We start from the raw sequence: 12,943 nt of genomic DNA, 5'->3' as shown, positions 1-12,943 counted from the left end.
TCTCTCACCGTCACACCCATCTTCTCCTTGCGTGTTGATTGAGTCCATTCCGCTTCCCTTGTGTCAGCATTCACCTCTTGGGTTTGGTTAATAAAAACTGTTACTGTTACTCACCTCAAACCAAGCAGGAAACAATCTGCTCTGTAATTGTCTTGGTGACACCGCATTAAAATACAAGACAAATAAAGTTTCAGGCTAAGCCCTGCTTGGATGAAAAGTGCATCATACCCAGCTGGGCTATATTACTCCCCTATGCAATACTGCACATGTGTTTGTCATCTAATCAGCTCAGATTAGCAAATTGACCAGCACATAGATTAGCACACAGGGCACAGGCACCTTACTCGCTAACAGTTGCCTGTAAGGAAGAAGCCAGAAAGAGAAGACATTTCCTGATATTAACGCATATTGCTGGAGGAGCAGCAACATCTGCTTGGAGGCCCTGTGCCTTTCACAAGCAGCTGAGTTCTTTAAAGTTGGATTCAGCATTACTCCACGTATTTCGAGATATATATATTTATGAGAGCTGGTGCAGTATATGTATAATTATTTATTTATTTTTTTTAAAAAAAGACAAAGAAATCCAGTGAGGGGACTGGATGAAAAAAAAAAAAAATATTCCAAGAGGGGAGGAGAGAGACTGGCTACAAGGAAGAACAATGAGACAATGCATAGTCCAAATGTTCATTTCCAAACACCCAGGCATTTAACAGCACTAGCTGAAGCCAAAGGAGCTCTGTTTCCAGCTTCTCCCTCCTTGCTTTTCTGCGAGCCATGTCCTGATTAAGAATTATTCAGAACACAGGGAACAAAAACCTTTGAATCCCAAGATGACCCAGTTTCTATTCAGGTACCAAAATACAGATACTTTCATTCTGTGTGAACGTGTAGAGAAAATACAGAACAAGCCCATCAGCATCCAGCAAACCCTCAGGGGTCCTGGGTGTGTGTGGGGGGGTGTCCTGTGGGACAGGGGGGCTGGAGCAGCAGCGGCCACCCACTGGGCAAGAAGTCCAGAGCTGGGACAGTGACGAGGGCTGGCCAGGGCCCTGAGGCCCCCAGACCCAGGTGCAGTGGGGAGCAGGGCTGAGGCTCAGCTGGGAGCGGAGGCAGGGATGGGGACGTGCAGCCAGCCGAGCACAGGCACTGGACGACTCAGGTGGAAGGGCAAACACCAGGACGCAAATGCAGGGCCCAGCCAGGGACAGAGGGTGCCCGGGTGCCACCCCCAGCCAAGGCTACTCGGGGCAGCTATAATGCACCTTCTCATGTGCTTTTGGCCCATTACAAGGGTAAATATGTGTGAGGGATGTCTAAATGATAAAACTCATGTTATAACAATGGGATTTTGACTTTAAGGATGGGGCAACATGGATGGCACTTTTATAAAATGTCTGTAGGTGAACATGATATGTTCATGGTTATGATATGTTAATCCCCCAGAATGGAATTATACAGGGGAAAATAACATGGTCCCCAGCTACTTCTTTCAAGTATTGATGGAGACATCTTCTCAAAGCAAATAAGTATTCCAATATAATTAGAAGGACATTAATAATATATTACACAAGGAAGATGCAATAGTTTGTCAATAAATAATACATGCTGCATACAAAACTATGAAATAAAAGCATTTAACATTGTGTTGACTTACGCATTATACCAGCAATTACTTTTCCGCCTAACCCTACAAAATTTACTTACGTGAATAATCCATTCTTTTGCCATTTGCTAAAAAGAAGTACTCACAAGAGATAACTTGTCCTTATGTTCCTCTGGGAAGTGGCACTCCCTGTTTGTCTGCTCCAGTCTGTTCTTCACAGTTTTCTGTTTTTGATAGATCACATCTTCAACTGGCTTCATAAAAAAGGTTGACCCAACAGAGGATTGGCTAACCTACACGAGCTGAGGTGCCAGTTCCCCCCTTTACTATAGTACATTATCATTGAGTACCCTGAGTTGGAAGGGACCCACGAGGATCACCAAGCCCAACTCCTGGCTCCACACAGGAACACCCAGAAATCAGACTGAGAGCACTGAGAGTGCTGCCCAAGTTCAGGAGTCACTTCCTGAACTCCAGCAGGCTCAGTGTTGTGATCGCTTCCCTGGGGAGCCTGTTCCAGCACCTGACCACCCTCGCGGCAAAGAACCTTTCCCTAACACCCAGCCTGACCCTCCCATTGCAGCTCAGTGCCATCCCCTTGGTTCCTGTTGCTGTCGCCAGAGAGCAGAACTCTGCACCTGCCCCTTTTCTCCCTCCCATGAGGAAGCTGTATGTCTACATACATGTAGATATGAAAACATTACTTCTTTGGCATTTGACTTAAACCTATAGTTGTGGAAAGTAAATTACTCAAGTAAGCTGTAATTGACTAGGTTTTAAGGAAGCTGTTGAAAGAACCGTTTGTCCTGAAAACATAAAAGATTTAACAAAGCACTCTAAGTCATCAATGCTCTTCAAGGAGATGATAAATATGGCATTAAGAGGCCTTAAATTTCCTTCCAGATAAAAATATATGCTATTTTCTTTGTTAGCTAGTAAGTCTCAGTAGCTGACGTAGTTCTATGAACTGCAGTCAGACTTTTTTCTATTTTTGATGACCATCAGCTATAACACAACTCCTGTGCTAGGATCTTGGAGTTATACAAGTATTACTGATTGTTTGCATTGCAATACTAGCAGTCAAAAATACTTGAGAGAAAGGAAAACATCATCAGTGTGTCTAGACATAGCAGGTAAAATGCAGAGAGAAAAATGTCCTTGTGTTCCAGTGAAGTCTTGTACAAGGTGCTGCATATTGCCACGTCCAAATGGTGTATCAGGCAGAGACAGCAACTGAGTTTCAAAGGACGTGAATTATTTGACTGTTAAATCATTTCCAGCAATCTTAACAGCAATGTTAATTTCCAAACTATTTTGCATCAGATTTGCTCAGAAAAGGTGAAAGGCAGGTTTAAACACTTGATATGAGACTGGCACTGCTCCATTCACATTTTTTCCCACTTTATCTACATTTGATAAAGTTACTCTCCTAAGTCTGTTACCTCCTGTTTACCATTCCACTTTACAGTCTACTTTTGGAATTGTTCCTAGCACTGCTATCCAGAAAGGAGGAAAGTAACAAATCAAATCAGGAATCAAAACATGTTCAAACAGCTTGAATTGCCTGTGGTCAAAATATTAAATTTTGCCCTTTTCTATATCATGAGTTACCTCCTACACTTTTTGTAGATCAGACTCATCATGATCTTTGAGGCCATTTTGCTGTAACAATTACATAGGGTCCTGGTTACATATTTATATATATATATAGGGAGATTGTATTGAGAAACTCCATCATCTTTCTCACCAGCATGATTCTCTTTCCTTATATAGTGTCTGTGAATTATACAGCATACTGTTATGTCCATAAAATAATGAGGGTAGGAAAAAAAAAAGAAAAAAAACAAAACAAAAACAAAACAAACAAAAAAAATCACTGTCCATATTAAAACTTCCACACCATTCAAATTCGGCTGATATAAGTGGACTGACTCTCCCCCAAACTACTTCAAAACTAAAATAATTTTGCGCATGGTTTTGAACTTGCTTTGGATGGTATCAATGAATGAAAGGAGAATCGAGTCTGTAATTTCAAACTAGAAAGCATTAGCATCTGTTTATATGCACATCTTGCTGCTTCACCATTCTCTCCCTTTGTCCATCTCTTGGAGGTCACCTTTGTTTATATGACAAACCACTGCCACTGCCTGACACAAAGACACTCCATTACTACAGTGATAAGGTATCAAAGCTTGGATTGAAATAAACACATGTAAAGAAAGCTGTGACAGACATAATTCAAGAAAGAATTAAGCTCACCAATTTCAGACTGGCAATAGGTCTTTGAGTTTCACCACTTCCACTCACTTATTAGCTGAGAGTGGGAGGAATGGACAGACAACAGAACTTCCTTCATGTCTGCTTCCCTTTTAGCTTTATTTTCACCTCACATAGGAAAGAACAGACTGGTGAAGATCCCCTGGCATCAGTTCCCTGAGTTATGGAATCCAAATTCTATTTCATGTGGGGTGCTGTGTCCCATCCCATCTAGGATAGGATTGAGGTTATATCTATGGAAATGTCCAGTATGAGATCACAGCGCCAAAAACTTCTTACATTATGTACACCATACTGATACCTGTACAGGATGAATTCAAGCAGTTTCTTCTGTACAATTTTATCTAAGTTTGTCTAGAAAACATTAACATGATAAGGAAGTATGTAAACCATGTATAGCACAACCAAACCTACCAAAACAAATTATGTTTCCAGACAGTCTAAAAATAATCTTTGGAGATATGACAGAAATAGAAGGCTAAGAAAGAAACCTTTACAATGCTCAATGCATAAACAACGAATTGTTTTGGCTGTAATTTCCCAATGTTTCCTCTTCAGTTCCATTCAGTTTAGTGCCTGATCAACATGTACAAGTTTCTGGCCATCATCTATGAGGGCAAAAGACAAAGCCGGCCCAATGCACTTCATGTAGAATTCTTTTACCTTACCCAATTCACCAAAACTGCTCATCAGAGAGAATATATCCTGGCTTACCCAACACCAGTGATGCGTTGTTTGGAAAAGCTCGTGATTCAGGCAGTGAAAAGAACAGCTGCCTTTTGGAACATTCTTAATGCAAAGAGCAATCCGTACTGTGAAGTATTGACAGAAGACAAGGAAAAATAAGGTTGTTGACCTGTAACTCTAATGATGAGAACTCCATTCTGGGCAGAGGGGGAGATACTGAGCGATGGATAGGGAAAATTGCCTCTCATCTAAAATCTAGCTTAATCCCTTACAGTGGGATTACAGGGATAAAGTAAAAGTTGTGTAACTCTGTAAAACATCAAAATTATTAACTCATAAACATAATGAGTCTTGAAAGGTAGATGTATCAATATCAACTGAAAAATCAAATGATTGGTAAATGAGCTCCAAGGGGGCGCAAGGGGGCAAGGAGGGGCGGGGGGGGGAGGAGAGAGATTTCTAATTGATAAAATGCTCAAAACCCAAAAGAAACAGTTCAGTGGATTTGAACAGAATATTTAACAGACCCTGCACACACACACAACTAAATATTTTGCTCAAAATCAAATTTGAAGAAATTGTTCTGGACTTGAAATGGAGGGAGGTTTTCTCTTTTTTAAATAGGACTTATTTGGGGCATTTTAGTAGCTTAACTAAATCTTATTTCTCTTAATACAAAACAATTCTCCATTCTATCACCAAACATATAGGCTATTTCCCAGAAGATACAGAGCCCCAAAAGATAAGAATCAAACCTGCATTTCCATAGAAAATACCTACATAGTTAAATTTTCCCTATTTTTAAAGTTGTATCATGCAACAGAATAAAAATATGTACAAGTGTAGGTGGCTTACTCTGTTTTGGGGATACAAAACTGAACTTTGCAAGATGAAAAAAATTAACGAGCTCAATTCCACCTTTATTACTAGTCCTTTTATACATGACCAGAACAGGTGGTTAAGTATTTAATTTTTTTTTTTCATATACTTATATTTGAAATGCATCGTTCTATGCTTTAAAATTTTCTTTTATTACAATGAAAGTGACTTAAAACAAAGAGCGTGGGAGGCATATAAAATCCATGCTACCCAGTATCAAGAAGAATATCAAATTATTGATATGTAGACAGGAGGAAATTAAAATATGGGAACTCCTTCTCTTTTAAAAGAAAATAACTTCGCAACAACTCCACAAAAGTTCCCAAAATAAACAGATTTAAAATTTATGCATTAAATCAACTTCTGAACTTCTGTTTTGAACATATCTTCTCCAGTGCTTGTATTTTCAGAACACTACAATTAGGATTTATTAGAAGAATATAGACTTAACTTCATGAGTTGGACACCACGGTCCATGTGGGTCCTTTCCAATTTGGGATATACTATGATTAACTATCCTCTATGATTCTATGATTATCATAATTGTATGATTAACTATCCTCTCTGGCCCTAGCTCTTGTGCATACAAAGTTAAAGGGACACTTTATAGTTGTGACAGCCAAAATCACTATGTTATCTTAAAAACAGAATTATTTTCAGTGGTATACTGTCTTCATGTATTTTGCTTCTAGAAGTTGATCTTAAGATTTCTTGAAAACATCTTTATATTTTATCAAAAGTCAGTCTACTAGATGGACAAAAAAACAATTAATACTTCTTTCACAGAGAGTTATAAAATCATTTTGCAACTCTAAGGCCCATGTTGTATTAATTTGGCATATTTTATCTCCATTAAAAATCACGAAAGTTAAATCCAAACTTGTCACTTAACTGAAAACTATTTATACCTGCGTAATTGTATTTCTAACTGCATTTTCTATCATTCCACATGTAGTGTGGTCTATAAAAAAAAGATATAAGAGCTGGTTCTGTTCAAAATTTTTGTTAATGCAAGCGTGAAACACATCCTTAGCAAATTCCCTGACAGTACTGAACTAGGGGGTACTGTTGACTCTCTGGAGGGACGAGAGGCCTTGTAGATGGATTTAGACAGGCTGGAGCACTGGGCAATCTGCAACAGCATGAAATTCAGCAAAGGTAAATGCCGGGTGCTGCCCCTGGGACAGAACAATGCCTGACAGGCACAGCCTGGGAGCTGAGCGGCTGGAGAGCAGCCCTGCAGAAAGGGTGCTGGGGGTGCTGTTGCCGGCAGGCTCAGCAGGAGCCAGCAGCATGCCCTGGCTGCCAGGAAAGCAAACTGCACTTTGGGGTGCATTAAGCACAGCATAGCCAGATGGTTAAAGAGGTGATTCTCCTGCTAGATTTAGTGTTGGTGCAGCCTCACCTTCAACGTTGCGTGTAGTTCTGGGCTCCAAAACATAATGATGTTAAGGTCCTTGAAAACATCCAGAAAAGGGCAAGAAAGCTAGAAAAAACTTGGAGTAGAGTCCTGTGGGGAGAGTCTGAGGACACTTGGGTTGTCCAGTCTGGAGGAGTCTGAAAGGCGATCTCACTGCTCTCTGCAACTCCCTGAGGAGGGGAAGCAGAGAGGGAGGTGCCGGTGACAGGACGCGTGGAATGGCACAAAGCTGCACCAGGGAGGGTCAGACTTGGAAAAAATTCTTTACCCTGAGGGAGGTCAAATACTGGAACAGACTTCCTAGCAAGGTGGTTGATGTCCCAGCCCTGTCAGTGTTCAGGAGGCATTCGGATAGTGCCCTCGATAACACACTTGAACTGTTGGTTAACCCCGGAGTGATGAGGAGGTTGGAACTGATGATCTGTGTAAGGCTATTCTGTTCAATAAAAGAGACAAGTGTCTTGCAGATGTCCAAATATCAAGAATTTCAAAGTTAGAGACTTGAGAGGTAATCATAAAGACTAGCTTTAGCTTAACACATCTAACTTCAGTACTCTCCATGTAAGACTCTGCCATAAAGTAGGATCCTTTCTCTCATTTCATCAGTGATAGATGGAACCAGTTAAAGTTTTCCTTTCCAAATATTTCATGTCCCTGTGTGATATAGGATAGTGGCAATATGGACACAGATCACCATGCTCCTGGAACATTGGTTCAGATACTCAGTTCACTACTAAAAACGCACTACAGCCTGTGTTCTAAGACCTATATCAAATTTGGTTTTCTTTAATATTCAGTCATTTCCAGTTCTCAAATCTTGCGCATACTCATTTTCAAACAAACCACCACAAATTGCACGCTTAATAATTTGAGAGGAAAAAAAAAAAAGTTTGACCACAAAAAATATTGACCACAGAATCTTAAAGAATAACCCAGTTTGTAAGGGACCTTGGTAGTTCATCTAGTCCAACCTTCTGCGCAGAGCAAGGGCTACCTCTCATGTTTTAATTTATGTCTGTTGTCTCTTGTCTCTTGTTCTCCCAGAACATGCATGGCTTCCCTACTGCTGTACTATACATGTACGAAGCAGACATTTTTCTCCAACACTAACACAGTAGTTGGCCTAAAGTGAAATATTTCAAGTGAAAGTACAGGAAAATGTGGGTTTGAGTTTGCAGATTCTTACAAGTAATTTTTAAAAATGAAATTCTAATGAAACAATAGAAAAAGTAACAAAAAATGACTGTGTTTCCATTTCCATCTCTCATACATGCTTGTTTAGCTTTACATCTCTCTCACTGAGAAAAAGAAATGTGATGAGAATAAAAATTAGAAATTAAATTGAAATATCTCAGAAGTTTAGAATACCCACTTAAAAAAAAAAGAAAAACAAACTTCAGAACATTTTTTACATTTCGGTATTTTTCTATCCCAGTATAGCCCAAGCTTTTTATTTCTACAGAATTTATCACGAAGAAAGCAATACAAGTTTTGCATATTTACGAAGTTTTAGTCTTACCTAAGATATTTCTTGCATCTGCAGAATTGCCTGAAACTGTTAGAACTCTTGCTGCTTCAGTAGGTCAGAAGTACTAAGAAAAAAACTCTTGTACAATTTTCCTACCCACTTTTATTCCTACCAAAGAAAAAGAAAACACAAAGAATTTTAGAAAATATAAGAAATGAATGGAATATAGGACACTACGTCAGTGTTGGTTCTGTTAACCATGACAGATATTTGGACAGAATATTTTGCTAATTGAACAGATCTTACATGGAATAATTTCTAGGCAAAGGCTAACATTTTCAAATGTCAGTACCCAAAACCAGGCACATCAGAATCCATCTCCAGACACGCAATTAAACAAGACACAGTTTTCAAACGTACTTATGTGTAATTTTCACTTCTCTATGAAAATCTCATGGCTCCCTGACAAGATTATCTTTGTACTGTGTTTATACATAGTGATGAGGTCTGTGAGGCTTTAGGAGGGAGTCCAAGAGAGCCCTCCTTCTTCATATAAATTCCCTGTTTGACCATAGACATTAAATTACTCTTGACTAGGTTTATGCCAATTTATACTCTTCTGTGCTCCAAAAGTGGGAAGACAATAAAGGGCTGAGAATTACTGAGAAATAAATATATTAAAAAGATTATCAGAATGTTAGTTTTTATGTATGGTGATTAACATATTAGGGAAAGTAGGCTTGGCACATATATAAAAAATCATTTCTTTCAAATCATCTGTCCTCACAAAAAGTGATAAGGAGAGAAAAAAAGTTTGTTCTTCCTTATTTCTCCTACATAAAGTAGACGTTTTTGCTTTTGTTTTGTTTCCTCCTATGTAGATCCAGGTAGTACTAAAAATATCATTCAGACAGTTGGCAGCCAATAGTCTTGAACTTCATATTAAACTGTTTTACCTGCATACAATAACATTCTGGACAACAACATTAAAACACATGCAGAAGTCCCTACTTTTACAAAGGGGAAAGAAAGATATTAACTGTACACCACAAATTTAAAAGTAAGCAGCTGGCTGGCAAATCTTTCGTCTGCTGATTCTTGTCTTGTTAGTTTTTTTGTAAATCTCCCAAGAGTTTCTTTAGCTGTACCATGTGATATTTCACAACTGCTATTTTCTACTCTTGCAGCAAAACCTAGTATTTCATCGTAAACAAATAGTGTTAACACTTGTGATGCTTAATGTTTTGTCAGTTTGCTCAGCAAGTGTGAAGAAAATGCAAACACTTCCAAGCCTTTTTGCATGCTGTCAGACTTCACTAAGTCAAGATCTCCCAAATGGATGCTCTTGTATGCTGCATTTAGATCATTCGCTGAAAAATTAGGAGTTGAAACTCATGTGGTTCTTAAAATAGGCAATACCTGGTTAGTAAAAACCTTTCATTCCACCCGGAACGAGTAAATAATTTTCTTCGCAAGAAGCTCATGGGATGTGGACATACTTTTTTTAGTCACAGTAGACCTGCTTCCTGGAATGGCTTGCCTTCCTTACATTTCTGTGAATAGCTTCCTACATAATCCCATGCATAATTCCTAAACACATGCTTTATTTTATACTTCTATATAAAATTTATACTTCCATAAAAAATATCTGCCCAAGTAAATACTCTTTTCAAAACCTTCTTTTCACTGATTTATATATTTGACCATTTGATACAATTAGCTTTTTTTTTTTTTTTTTTTTTTTTGGTGGTGTGAATAAGCTGTCTCAAAATGAAATGTTTTACAAAATATGGATTTTTTTTATCAGTTGGGTCTGTTCACACACTATTCTTAAAACAAGTAAGAGCTAGCTGTGTCACATAAACTGCTAATAACAGATACGTTATCCAACTGCAATAAGTTATATTCATTTTTATAAATGTGGGTAACCTCAGGAAACGTTGACATGCACAATTCCAGTTCTGCAGTCTGACTCAATTCTAGGTGTTTATATAAAGTACTTAAAGAAGTAACTCTGATGCTTACTATCCTTTTGACTTGAAAAGATGTTTGAGGTGCATTAAAACTTTGTAAACATAAAGGTTTAACTTATTTAAGAGGCTTGACATGGCCTATGATATTTTCACTGGCCTGTAGCTGCTAATCCAGAAGGTAATGGGTCTCCACAAATCACATCTGTAAGCCTCATGGATCTGTCTCCATTGCATCTCAAATGACAAGTGATTGCTTTTAGCAGCTGGATTCAGTTGCTTAAAAATAACCATCTGATACATCTCTTATGTTCTAACTAATCTAAAGCTGTAAACAAGATGTAAGGTACTGTACTGCTCTAGTATGTCAGGTCTGAAGGAATGCTCCTTCTTGGAAATTGCTCCTTCTTGGAAATGTTCACCTGATGAGTGGTTCCGTAGAGTTCCAGCCTTATTTTTTTGTTGTTGTTGTTGTTTTGTTTTGTTTGGTTGCTTTTGAACAATTTTCCACATACTGCACTGGCATAGTCCAAAGTATTCTAGATATGGTCTGAACTGTACTTGAAAAAAACACATATGCAGTCTTCTTCCTTGAACTGCTGATCTGCAAATGTTGTCAACAGTACCCTTCGTAACACTATGATATTATTCAAGACAGCCTTATCAGGACAACAGCCAATTGCTTTGGCATTGTTATATCAGAAACGGAAGATGTAGTTCATTCTTTTTTAACTAGATATTGATTTTCTTACAAATAATTTAAATTTTAAAAAGCTAAAAGGCATTTAAACTGTCTTCTATTTTACCTACGGATTAACATGGTTAAAAAATCAGTTTACACAATGAATTCACAATACATCACAACTGCTTGAATATTTTATCCTGCGACACATAGAAGTAGTCAGGGGGGTGAGAAGTAGAGTGCTGGAGAGGACATCACTCAGTGCTCCATTACTGAGCTGTAAGTGGGAGGAAGAAGTGGGGAGTTAAATAAATCGTTAGTACTAGTTAGCAACTCAACTTCATTCTCCCTATGCAGAACAAGTGAAAGGTATTAAAAAAGAGAGGTGAAAAAGAAAGATGAGCCATTTAGTCTTACTTAGGATGCAACAGGGCCATGACAAGAAAGGAAGGACCTTCTCTTAGGAACCATCTAATTCCAGATGCAGATTTGTTAGCAACATTACTATATTATATGAGCAGTACAAATAATTCAATACCACCTTTGTTGTTTTGAACTATGTAGCAACACACATTTTATCAGATACGCCCAGTAATCTGAAAACCAGAAATGAAGGTCATCTGGAATTTTAAATCACACTTGAGTGCACCAGCCAGGAATCCCTGACAAACAAAAACAGCTCTAATGGAAACACTCGGTTTAGCTCAGAGTTGACTCTTTTTGGATGTAGCAAAACAAATGTAAGAAAAGGCTGACCAATGAGGTTTAAAGAAAATCCCTCCTCCTAGAGACCTTACTTATAAAATGTTTCTACCAGGAATATTTTATGCATGACTATGTTTTATACATCACTTTATTTCTGGTTAAAGAGGTATATTATTTGCACCAGGAGAAATTAATTTCATCAGGCTAACAACAACATACAAATTCCCTGCAGGACAAGGAAGGAAATGGAGAAAACATATCTGAAAAAATTAATGTTAGCTACAACATCGGACAAAAACAGTTGCAACACCTTCATTAAAAACAAACAAACAAGAACTATTATTAATTTTGATTTAAAATTCTTAATTTCTTAATACATGTCACTTACTTAGGGTCACACAGTTCTATTACCTGAACTATGTAAAAAAAAAAAAATAATAAATTCTTCCAATAACCTTCTTGAGTGAAAAATGGCTATTCCAACGGTACAAAAATAAGCAAAAATAGACAATAAGGAATTGTATAAAAAACAAAGCTCCAATAGGTGAAGTATGTGAAGTAAGCACTAATTCAATGTGTATGTAAAAGGCTTGTGTCAAGTTCTCTATCTTGGTTGAGATCTCTGAACATTATCGTGACCTAATGATAAATTTCTTTTCCTAGAGGAACTAATCCCAAAGCCAAGAACACAGTGCCATACCCGTAACTCACACAAAATCTTTCAAGCAGATACTAGAATAACTTGGTGGGGAGGGGGAAGTACAAAATATCTATAGCAATGTAATTCCAGGCCATTTATCCATCCTGACGGCCACTAAGCTGGAAGCAGACCAACTCCTACTCGGCTTAGTACACAGACAGCATTTAGCCTCTGAGGCCACCCAAACTTTTCAAACATCTATCTAAGCTCATTAATAGTTAGAAAACATTACAGAACAACAACAACAAAAAGCAATTACACCACACGTCTTATGATTAAAGCACGCCCTTTCCCATTTATAATAAATTGCTACTACAGGAGTTGCCTAGTTGTATCAGACATTTTGGTTTGCAGAATATTAAAAATAAAATAAAATTTAAAAAAAAATGCTCAAGCAAATTTAATTTCTAGCTTCCTGTTGGGTTTTTCGTTTGTATGTTTTTGTTCCATTTCAAAATGATTTTTAAACAGACTTGGACATCCCTTTACATAACACTGTCAGTTTGCACCAGATTTATTTGTCCAATGAAGTATGTTTTATCAGAACATTCA

The sequence above is a fragment of the Netta rufina genome (genome assembly GCF_964035555.1).
Source record: "Netta rufina genome assembly, chromosome: 5".
NCBI lineage: Eukaryota > Metazoa > Chordata > Aves > Anseriformes > Anatidae > Netta > Netta rufina.
This window is presented reverse-complemented; position numbering follows the sequence as displayed.